The sequence below is a fragment of the Apium graveolens genome, chromosome 9, assembly GCF_009905375.1.
Source record: "Apium graveolens cultivar Ventura chromosome 9, ASM990537v1, whole genome shotgun sequence".
Lineage (NCBI taxonomy): Eukaryota > Viridiplantae > Streptophyta > Magnoliopsida > Apiales > Apiaceae > Apium > Apium graveolens.
This window is the reverse complement of record NC_133655.1, coordinates 30,892,193-30,903,645: the sequence shown is the minus strand read 5'-3', so window position 1 is coordinate 30,903,645 and position 11,453 is coordinate 30,892,193. Positions and strand designations below refer to the sequence as shown.

General features: G+C 35.5%; 1 non-coding gene across 1 annotated transcript; it reads right to left on the bottom strand.

Moving 5' to 3' along the window:
* Positions 1-10,580: 10,580 nt before the first annotated feature.
* Positions 10,581-10,687, bottom strand: LOC141688139 (small nucleolar RNA R71). The gene has a single exon (XR_012561601.1). It is a non-coding gene; the product is annotated as a small nucleolar RNA R71 (small nucleolar RNA).
* Between the last annotated feature and the right edge of the window lie 766 nt (positions 10,688-11,453).

The following is an 11,453-nucleotide window of genomic DNA, read 5'->3' as shown; positions in this document are numbered from 1 at the left end:
CTCATGAAAGTCTTGGTCAAAGAATGACCAAGTTGATATCTTAATGCGATAAAGTCGCAAAATATTCAGTGTATATATATATATTCATATACTTTTCAAAATATTGGAAGTCCTCTTCCATGCATAATACACACAGAGTTCCAGTGTATAACTGTATAAAAATATCGTTGCAAGGTGATCTCATATATCTAACCTTGTCTCAACATTATTCTGAAAATCTTTATCATGCATAAGATAATCATTTACTAGATATAAGTTTAAAAGATGAAGTTACAAGATACTCCAATATACTTATATCTTTTCCAAATACTACTTGAACTACCACCGTTCAAGTTATAATTAGTTCAAAAGTTCATCACATAGATGAGACTACAAGATAATACTTGAATAGATTCAACCTTTAAAATATCATCAAAATAAAATGAAGTTATGAGATACTTCATTTGATGTAAACATCATTTTGAAAACTTGACCCTGCCAACACTCAACAATCTCCCAACCGTAGCCTTTCTATCGAAGTGCTCTGGGTAGTGTTGCAGAAATTATCCAATTGGATGATGAACTCATTACGGGAGTTTGCCGCGCCAGGAAGACCACTTACGATGATCAGTCGTAGTAGTACAACCCCACCATTTTCTACATGTAGAGGAGAACCTGTCGGATTTACTTGTCAACCGAACACTGAACTCCTAAGGAATGGACCGCCTTAGCGGAACTTCCAGGCCATTTGGGACAATATAATAAGGCTGGGCCGGCGCTACTCGACCACTTACGCCACTCCTAGTTCAGATGAAATCCATGACTCTGAAACGTAAAGCTCGTTTCCCCTTTCCCCAAGTAGAAACTTGTTGATACGGCTCCACCAAGAAGTCGTACCTAGTTGGAAAGGAAAACTCACCGATATTTCTCAGGCGATGCCTGTTAATGGATTAACTTGTTCCAAGAATTTTACTTCCCGAATATTGGGTAAGTAATCAAAAACTCTTTTACCAAGACAGCAACCTTGTTGCGAATATAAAACACACCACCGAGCCGGATCCCCCAGGTTTTGAGCGAGTATTTAAATCCCCTTTTTAAAAGGAAGATCTTAAATATAAAATAGTTTTGGGATCCGCTCTAACTTTTGAAAATCATTTTAAAGACTCGAAAACACTTTAAAGAGTGTTTGGAGTAAAACTGATTTAATGAAGTAAATCAGTCCCCAGAATATTTAGAAAATGTCTGAATATTATTATTTAAATAATATTCCCATAAAAAAATAATCTTTATAAAATAATTGAAGTAGAAGTATTAAAACTTATACTTGAAATGAATAGCAAATAATCAAAGATATACTTATACGAAAGTAATATCTTTATTTGAATAATCAAAAATAAGTTTGATTATCGACACCTTATTCTTTAATAAAAAGAATATATCTCAGCAAATAATCGGAGTCATAGATCCTCAAATGAATATTCAAATAATATTCAATAAATAAAATAAGCTGAGTCATAATACCTCGAATGAATATTATAAATAATATTCATTAAATAAAATAAAGGAGTCATACATCCTCAAATGAATATTCAAATAATATTCAATAAATAATGTAAAGGAGTCATACGCCTTCGAATAATATTCGAAATAATATTCAATAATAAAATAAAGTTAAAGTTATCGAATAAACCTTATTCGATTAATAGTTTTAAAAACTATATCCATATATATATATATATAAATAAATATATATATATATAATATACTCGGGAACATCGACTCCCGGTTTAGAAATATGTTCACCTTTTATCCCTATACTAAGGGTATACGCAACTACTTGCTTATTCTAGCATAGGTATTATGCAACTATAAGCATTGATAAATCAAAAGATAGATACCAGATTACGAAACAGACATGCATATATACCATATTAGCATGCTCCAATATATCACAAAATTTGCTAATAACAATCATGCAATATCACAAGATATGCATATACATATATTTACATCACAACAACAGTATAACGGGTAGAAACTTGCCTGAGCGACTGGGGTTACGAATGGCTCGGGACGAGTCTGGTAACCTATAAACAACAAGTAAGTTGGAATTAAACCAAAGTCACTTGTAAATCTATACTTTAACTAACTTAGACTCTAACGCTTGTTTTGCGCTCACTGATTCGCTTAAGCCACTCGGGTACCCTCGGCTCCACCATTTTTATAATTTAACCTTTACGAGTTTTAAAGCGATTCCTTCGCGAGTGTCTTACCAACTGCCTAACACACTTACCATAAATGTTTCATACATTAATTAACCCTTTTTGGTCTTTAATCTATGTTTCAAAGTAAGGTGAGGGGAAAAGTTTCGTTCGCGAAACGCCGTTACTTGAAACGGTCGTTTCTCCTAAACCGTTGCATCGGAATCGAACGAACTACATATCAAAACGAAGCTCGTAACATGAGCTATCTAACATGGCAGTGGTCATTAAACTAGCTGGGGGTTCTTCGGGTCCTAATGTTATGCACAAAAACAGTCTAAAGAAAATCGGACGTTACGACGACTATGTTTACGCGTTTTTCCAATTTTTAAACCATTCAATACCAACCATAAATCAACCCCAAATCAATCATACAACCAATATCCCTCCAAACCACATCATAAACAGTCCCAACAAATCCACATTAACCATTATAGTTATTCCTCACATGAACTAAAGGCTTTACTTAGGTTCTTTAACTAATTACCAAGATTTACAACCTCCAACAATGCAATAAACCAACTAATCTCTACAAACTCAACCAAACCTCAACCAATCAAGCATCATGCTTTCACATATGCTATATCAAACACCTTCAATCCTAATTACTCAAAACTAAAGCTAGGTTTGTAGTTTATACCATTCCTTGGAGAGTGGAGAATCAAGAGAATGGCTTGGAATCACCTTTAAAGCCCTTATCCAAGCTTAATCTAAACAAAACTTCAAGAACACAAATTTTAGTTCTTGAAAACACTATTCACCATCTTCTTTCATGATTTATAGAAAAAGATTGGCTTGGAATTAGAAGCTTAACTTATAGGAAGTATGTAACTATACCATGGGGAAGCTTAGATAATTACCTTGCTAAATAGTAAGTGGAGGAGCTTTGGACCCCCCTTCCATTTCTTAAGAAAAAACCCGAGAGGCATGAAGAAGAAGAAGAGAGATTTTGTGTTTTTGGCTTGATTTGCTTTTGGTTGGTTGATTTTTGTTGTTTGCTTTAGTGAATTACCTAGTTGCCCTTGGTTTTGTGTGGTTAAAAAGTCACCACATCTCCTTCCTTTCTTGTCATGCCTATGTCATCCTCATGATGTCATCCTCCCTTCCTTGTCCTCTTTCTATTGGTTGGATGACATCATTCCCACTAATCCCTTGATTAACTTCCTAATCGTTTGCCTAATGACCGCTGATCTGTTATACGGTTCGCTTAACTTTCGTTTTTCGTTTATCGTTTGAGGGATCATACCCGGGATCTTATTACTTAGGTTCCCTTAACCTTTCTCAATATATTATATTCCTTTTATGATCCTCTCCTATAATCCTTTTATTTAAATCCTTTTTATCCTGTTACCTTTTTCTCAAATCTTTCCGTATCTAGTGTATTTCCGGGAAAAATCAAAGTGTTCGGATTTGGATTCTGACGATCTTTACATACACTTATATCCCATATAAAGTACTAATAATATCCCATAAGATCAATAACAGAACCCCTACATAGCGTGGCATGAAAAGTTTTCTCGTTCAGCAAAAACACTATTCATAAGGGTTTCAAAAATTTCCAAAAATTGGGGTTATTACAGTCTCTCCTCCTTAAAAGGATTCCGTCCCGGAATCGGATAGAAATAAATAGGGATACTTTCTTAGTATTGCACTTTCTAACTCTCAAGTCAATTTTCCCACATTGTGGTTCTACCATCAAACTCTTACTAGTTTGATAACCCTTCTCCTAAGCACTCGTTCCTTTTCACTCTATAACCCTTCCTGGTTGCTCCATATAGGTTACGTCGGGTTGCATATCTATGCGCTCATATGCCCCTATTTATCTGGCATCTGAATTACACTTCCTTAACATTGATACGTGAAACACGTTACGACCTGCTACATGTTCGGGGTTAGGGCTAGCTCATATGCTAACTTCCCAACGTCTTAAGTCTCAGCATTAAGAGCCACAGTCTTTATCTTCTGACCTTTTCTATTCTTCCTTTGCTGGATCTCCAAGTCATGAGTTTTCAGCATCCCATACACTTTATCTAGAGTCAGAGAATCAAGATCATATTGATGCCTAATTATTGAGGTCTGAGTATCCCAATCTTATGGAAGAGCTATCAGAAACTTGGTATTTGAGTCTTCTCTCTCATATTCTTTTCCAACTAATGATATATCATTCAACAGTGTTAGAAATCTATCATATATATATATATATATATATCAGTAATTGACTCATCAGCCTTGACATCAAATTGCTCATATTCTTTCATAAGAACAACTCTTCTGTTCTTCTTTATTGCCATTGTACCTTGGAACTGTGTCTCCAAGGCATCTCATATCTCCTTTGCAGTCTTGCAGGCAATCACTCTGTTTGACATCACATTTTCCAAACTGTTGTGCAGAATATTCCTGACTTTAGCATCTTTAAGCATTGTAACTTTTTCAGAATCTGACCACTTTGATCTTTCCTTTATGACATAGTGTTCAAGAGCATCTGCAGTCATAACCACAGTTTCAATAGGGTATAGAGGTCCTGTTTTGATGATATCAACATATGTATCATCAATAGCTCAAGGAACATTAACATATTTACTCTCCATGTAGAGTAATCAGCTTTCTTCAGGATGTGAATTTTCATGATTTCATACTTACTTCCAGATAGGGGTGAGCATTCAGTTCGGTTAACCGAATACCGAACCGAAATAACCGAAATATTCGGTTCGGCTACCGAACCGAAATAATTCGGTTTTTAATTCGGTTATGATTTTTTATGTTATTCGATATTTCGGTTTTTTTCGGTTTTGTTACCGAAATACCCGAATTACCGAAATTACCGAAATATTATAAATAATATATATATTAATATATACGTAAATACATTTATTTATATATTACTTATTTTTACCTAGCTCCGTTCCTTTTTTACACTTGAATTATTAATTCCCCGTTCTCAACTTCACTTTTCCTCTCTTTTTATTTGTTATATTTAATTGCTATTTGCCTAATTTAGATTTTATTGTATTTAGTTTTCATGATCTTCAATTTAGTTTCTAAAATAAAAAACTAAACTAACTAGCTAGACTTATCTTTATTGTAATTGAACACCACACCCTAATATTCAGGTGCAGGAAAATGCAGCTAAGAGTATAAGTTTAATTGTTGTACCATCATTAGTCTTTATTGTAATTTATTAAATATTTTATTATTAAAATTTTAATTTTTTTCCTAATTCGGTTTTTTTAATTCGATTTTCGGTTTTAACCGAAATAATTATTTCGGTTCTGTAAATAACCGAAATTATTTTGGTTCACTATTCAGTTCTGATTTTTACCCTTATTCGGTATCCGGTAACCGAATTATATTTCAGTTCGGTTACCGAATAAACGAATACTCAGCCCTACTTCCAGACATAATTGTTAAAATGGCATTTATGTCCACTTAGAATGCTTCGTAAAGGCTCGAATTGGTGTTTTGTACTCAAGTTATTTTTGTATTTGATGTGTTTTGTAGTGTTTTGCATTTCAGGGCATAATCGGAAGAAGGAAAGGGTTTTACATTATTTTTAATCTAGAAGAGTGATAGCATGGAGCCTCGGTCAAATGCGCGAAGAAACCATTAAAAGAAAGCAGGAAAATCAAGTTTTGGTAGAAGCACAGGGCGGCCGCACCCAAGTCCAGAGCGGCCGCGCTCGGTTTACAGAATGTCAGGGCGGCCGCACCAGGTCGAATTATGAGAATCCCGATTCTTTTCTGAGACTGATTTTCTGGATTTCTACTCGAGTTGGACTGCTATATAAAGACTCTTTTAAGACGTTTTTCATAATGGAGACTAAGGAGAAGATAACGAGAAGACCTAGGAGCACAAATACAATGAAAGAGGAGAAAAGCTTGTTTTTATTTGTGATTCTTTACTAAGTTGTAATATTGGATGCTTGTTTTCTTGTTTGTTAAACCTATTACTCTTGTTAACGTACTTGATATATTTTTTCATTTTATAAAGACTTAGTTTATTAAACCATGCTTTCATCATAACCCACGGTAATGATGAGTTCGGTTATGAACTAATCATTATCGTGTGGTTCAAACAGATTTACTTATGGATTTCTATAGTTAATTTGTTTCGATATCTTAGTGTGTGGTGATTGTATGATATCCTAGTATTGGTTGTGCTTATTCATCTTATGAGCGTCGCGAACTTATAAGATAGCGTGTTAATCTCTATTGAAGCGACAGTGAATTTAGAGGCTTAGAACTTGCCATTCTAGCATAGGTTCATATATTTGTTATGCATGATTCGTAGGTAATTTTAACCATCTTACTTGCCCTATGTAGTCACGATAGATAACTTGCGCATTAAACCTTTATGTTGTCAAATTCTATAGACATATAGGGTCTCAATATAATTGGTGTTTATTCAGCTTCTATCTCTTTTGTGGATGTCTGGTAGTAGGGTATTCGTACAACGAAAGTTGGCGTTTACTAGTTTTGTGCCATCTGATTAGTTGTCATCACCATTGCATGCTAAAGTGAAGAACAATGACTTTGAATGAAGTAGTAGTGAAGTTAGAATCCCATGTTTGTCTCATATAAGTAATTCAACCTCAATTCTCTTAGTTAAAGTTAGTTAGTATAATCTCTTAGTTAAACAAACCCAAATTGTTATTTGTCTTAGCATTGAACGATAGCCATATCATTGTTGCATAAGTGCATAAATTAAACTTAACCTAAACCAGTCTCTGTGGGAACGAACTAGAAAGAATTCTATATTACCTGCGAACACGTATACGTGCGTGTAATTTTAGCGCGTATTTTTGTCCTAACAAATTTTGGTACCGCTGCCAGGGACTCGGTGTTAATTTTAAGTTAATGTGCTTGACATCAGTGATCGTTACAGTTCACTGACTCAGATATTTTACTTACTTGTTGCTTGTTTATGTTTCAGGTACTCTGGAGAGTGTGTATGCTAACGCGTTCTCGATCTCATAAGAGAACACTGGATAAAGCGGAGGAAGTAGTTGAAGAAGTTTTTGTTGAGGAGAAAGTTGAAGAAGAAGTTGTTATTGCAATGGGAGAACCAGCAGCGAATCCAAAGGCTTTGATGGATTACTCTCAACCGAAGGAAGCAGAAGTGGAAACAAGGAAGAAAACTGTGTAACACACTCCTCCCGAGGGTAATACAAGGGAGAAACAGGTATATCCTCCACCTCCTTTCCCTAAGAGGCTGCAGAAGCAAAAGTTGGATAAGCAGTTTGCTAAGTTTTTAGAGGTGTTCAAGAAACTTTATATCAACATATCTTTCGCTGAAGCTCTTGAACAGATGCCTAGCTATGCAAAATTTATGAAAGGTATTCTCTCAAGGAAAGTGAAGCTTGATTACTTAGAGACCATTTCTCTCACGGAGGAATGCAGTGTTGTGCTACAACAAAAGTTGCCTCCAAAACTTAAAGATCCTGGAAGCTTCACTATTCCTTGCACCATCGGAAACTTGTCGTTCGATAAGTGTTTATGTGATTTGGGAGCTAGCATCAATATGATGCCTTTGTCTGTCTTCAAGAAGTTGGATTTATATGATCCAAAGCCTATATATATGTCCTTGCAGTTGGTTGATCATTCTATTACATATCCACGAGGTATTGTGGAGAATGTCTTGGTTAAGGTGGATAAACTCATCTTTCCTATTGACTTTGTAATTCTTGATTTCGAGGAGGATAAAAAGATTCCCATAATCTTGGTAAGACCATTCTTGGCTACTGGCCGAACCTTGATTGATGTGCAAAAAGGTGAGCTCACTATTCGAGTACTGGATCAGGACGTGACTTTTAATATATTCAATGCCATGAAATTCCCTAATGATAACGAGAAGTATTTAAAAGTGGAATTGGTCGATTCTGTGGTTACTTCAGAACTTGATCAAATGCTAAGGTCTGATGCCTTAGAGAAGGCCTTGATGGGGAATTCAGATAGTGAAGATAATGAAGGTGATGAGCAATTAGAGTATTTGAATGCTTCTCCTTGGAAGCGAAGGCTGGATATGCCTTTTGAATCTCTTGGAATGTCAAAACTCAAAAATGCTGAGGGCCGTCTTAAGCCATCTATTGAGGAAGCTCCTACACTCGAGCTTAAACCTTTTCCCGAACACTTGAGGTATGCTTTTTTAGGTGATGTATCTACTTTACCTGTTATTATTGCATCTGAAATTTCAGGTAGTGATGAGAAAAGCTCTTGAGAATTCTGAGAGAGTGTTAAGTGGCATTTATGTTCACTTAGAATGCTCTATAAAGGTTTGATTTGATGTTTTATACTCGAGTTATTTTTGTATTTGATGTGTTTTTGTAGTGTTTTTGTATTTCAGGCATATAACAGAGATTCAGGTGATTTAGCATTGTTATGATGCTAAAATGGTGTTAGGAATGTGTCAAGAAGATTGTTTGTGAAAAGGACAACTCAAACCAGCAAGAAAATAAAAAGTAGAAGTTATTCCAGAATGTCGGCGTGGCCGCGCTGTGCTAGCGCGCGACCGCGCTAGGTTGACAGAAAGACAGCACGGCCGCGCTAGTGAAGCGCGCGGCCCGCGCCAGGTCAGGATGGCAGAATTCTGTTTGTACTTGGATTCTTAGAGTTTGAAGCCCTAGTTGATTCTACAGCATATATATTAATAACTTATGATCATTTTTCACAACAAGACGTACCAGAGCTTAAGGAGAAGGCGTAAGAAGACTGTATAGCACAATTTAACCAAGGCGAAGATGATCTAGTTTATTCTCGTGATTCTTTATTTAAGTTATAATCTTGGATGCTAGTTTTCTTATTTGTTGAACCTATACTCTTGTGTAACGTACGTGTTTTATTATTTATTCAGTATAAAGACTACGTTTATTATACCATACTTTCATTGGAACCCACGTTGATGATGAGTCTGATTATGGGCTAATCGTTATCGTGGGGTTCTAGCGGATTTACTTATGGATTTCTTTAGTTAAATTGTTTCGATGCCTTAGTGTGTGGTGATTGTATGATATCCTAGTATTTGTTGTGCTTATTCATCTTATGAGCGTCGCGAACATATAAGATAGCGTGTTAATCTCTATTGAAGTGAAAGTGAATTTAGGGGTTTAAAACTTGCCATGCTAGCATAGGTTCATGTATTTGATATGCATGATTCATAGCTAATTTTAACCATCTTACTTGCCCTATGTAATCATGATAGATAACTTGTGCATTAAATCGTTATGTTGTCAAATTCTATAGACATATAGGGTCTCAATATAATTGGTGTCTATTCAGCTTCTATCTCTTTTGTAGATTTCTGGTAGTAGGGTATTCGTACAACGAAAGTTGACATTTACTAGTTTCGTGTTATCTGATTAGTGTCATCACCATTGCATGCTAAGGTTGAGAACGAAAAAGGCTATTGAATGAAGTAGTAATGAAGTTAGAATCCTATGTTTGTGTCATATAGTAATCAATTCCTTTTTAATCTCTTAGTTAATGTTCTTTAATATAATCTCTTAGTTAATTGTAGTTATAAACAATCTCAATTTGTAATTCATCTTAGCATTGAATAATAACCATACCATTGTTGCATAAGTACATTGATTGAAATTAACTTAAAAAAGTCTCTGTGGGAATGAACTAGATTTAATTATATATTACTTGCGATCGCGTATACTTGCGTGAATATTAGCGCGTGTTTTCGTCCTAACAAGTTTTTGGCACCGCTGCCGGGGACTCGGTGTTAATTTTTAGTTTAAGTGTTTGTCATCAGTGGTTTTTAAAGTTTATTGACTCAGACATTGTTACTTACTTGTTTCCTTGTCGCGCTTCATGTACTCTAGCGAGCGTGTATGCATACGCTTTCTCGGTCTCCTAAGAGAACACTGGATCAAGCTGAGGAAGAAGTTATAGTAGCTAAGGAAGTTTTTGAAGAAGTTCTTGTTGAGGAAAAAGTTGAAGAAGAAGCTCTTATTACAATGGGAGAACCAGAAGCGAATACGAAGGCTTTGATGGATCATGCTCAGCTGAAGATTAATGATATTCAGTCTAGCATTGTCCGACCAGCCATCTCGGCTAACACCTTTGAGATCAAGTCGAGCACGATTCAGATGATACAGAACTCAGTTCAGTTTGGGGTTCTCCGACAGAAGACCCCAACATGCACATCAGAGATTTCATCGAGATCTGCGACACTTTCAAGTTCAATGGAGTTTTTGAAGATATTATTAAGTTGAGGCTTTTTCCTCCGCGGAATAAAGCTAAGTGCTGGTTACATTCTCTACCACCAAGGTCTACCACTAAATGGGAGGATCTTGCTCAAAAGTTCCTAACTAAATTCTTTTCTATGGCGAAGACTGTTGCAATCAGAAACGCTTTTACTCAATTTGCTCAGCAATCTAGAGAATCTTTATGTAAGGTTTGGGATGGCTACAAAGAGATGCTTAGAAAGTGTCCTCACCATGAGATGCCTGAATGGATGATCATTAACGGTTTCTATAATGGATTGGTTGCTACTTCTAGACCCATGCTTGATGCAACATCAGGAGGAGCCTTGTGGGCTAAAAGCTATGATGAAGCTTATGAATTGATTGAACTGATGGCTGCTAATGAATACCGGAATCCTACTCAGAGACTACCTCAGGGCAATTGTTAGGGCTAGAACACGCGCTAATATTCACGTAAGTAATATAGAATAAATTCTAGTTCATTCCCACAAGGACTGGTTTAGGTTAATTTCAATCAATGTATCTATGCAACACTAGTATATTTATTATCCAATACTAGGACGAATAACAAATTGAGATTGTTTATAACTATGATTAACTAAGAATTATACTAAAGAACATAAACTAGGTGATTAAAGAGAGTTGTATAATATATGACACAAATATGGGATTCTAACTTCATTACTACTTCATTCAATAGCCTTTTTCGTTCTCAACCTTAGCATGCAATGGTGATGACACTAATTAGATAACACGAAACTGATAAACTTCAACTTTCGTTGTACGAATACCGTACTACCTGACATCCACAAAAGAGATAGAAGCTGAATAGACACCAATTATATTGAGACCCTATATGTCTATATAATTTGAAAATATAACTGTTTAATGCGCAAGTTATCTATCATGATTACATAGGGAAAGTAAGATGGTTAAAATTACCTACGAGTCATGCATAACACATACATGAACCTATGCTAGCATGGCAAGTTCTAAACCCTTAAATT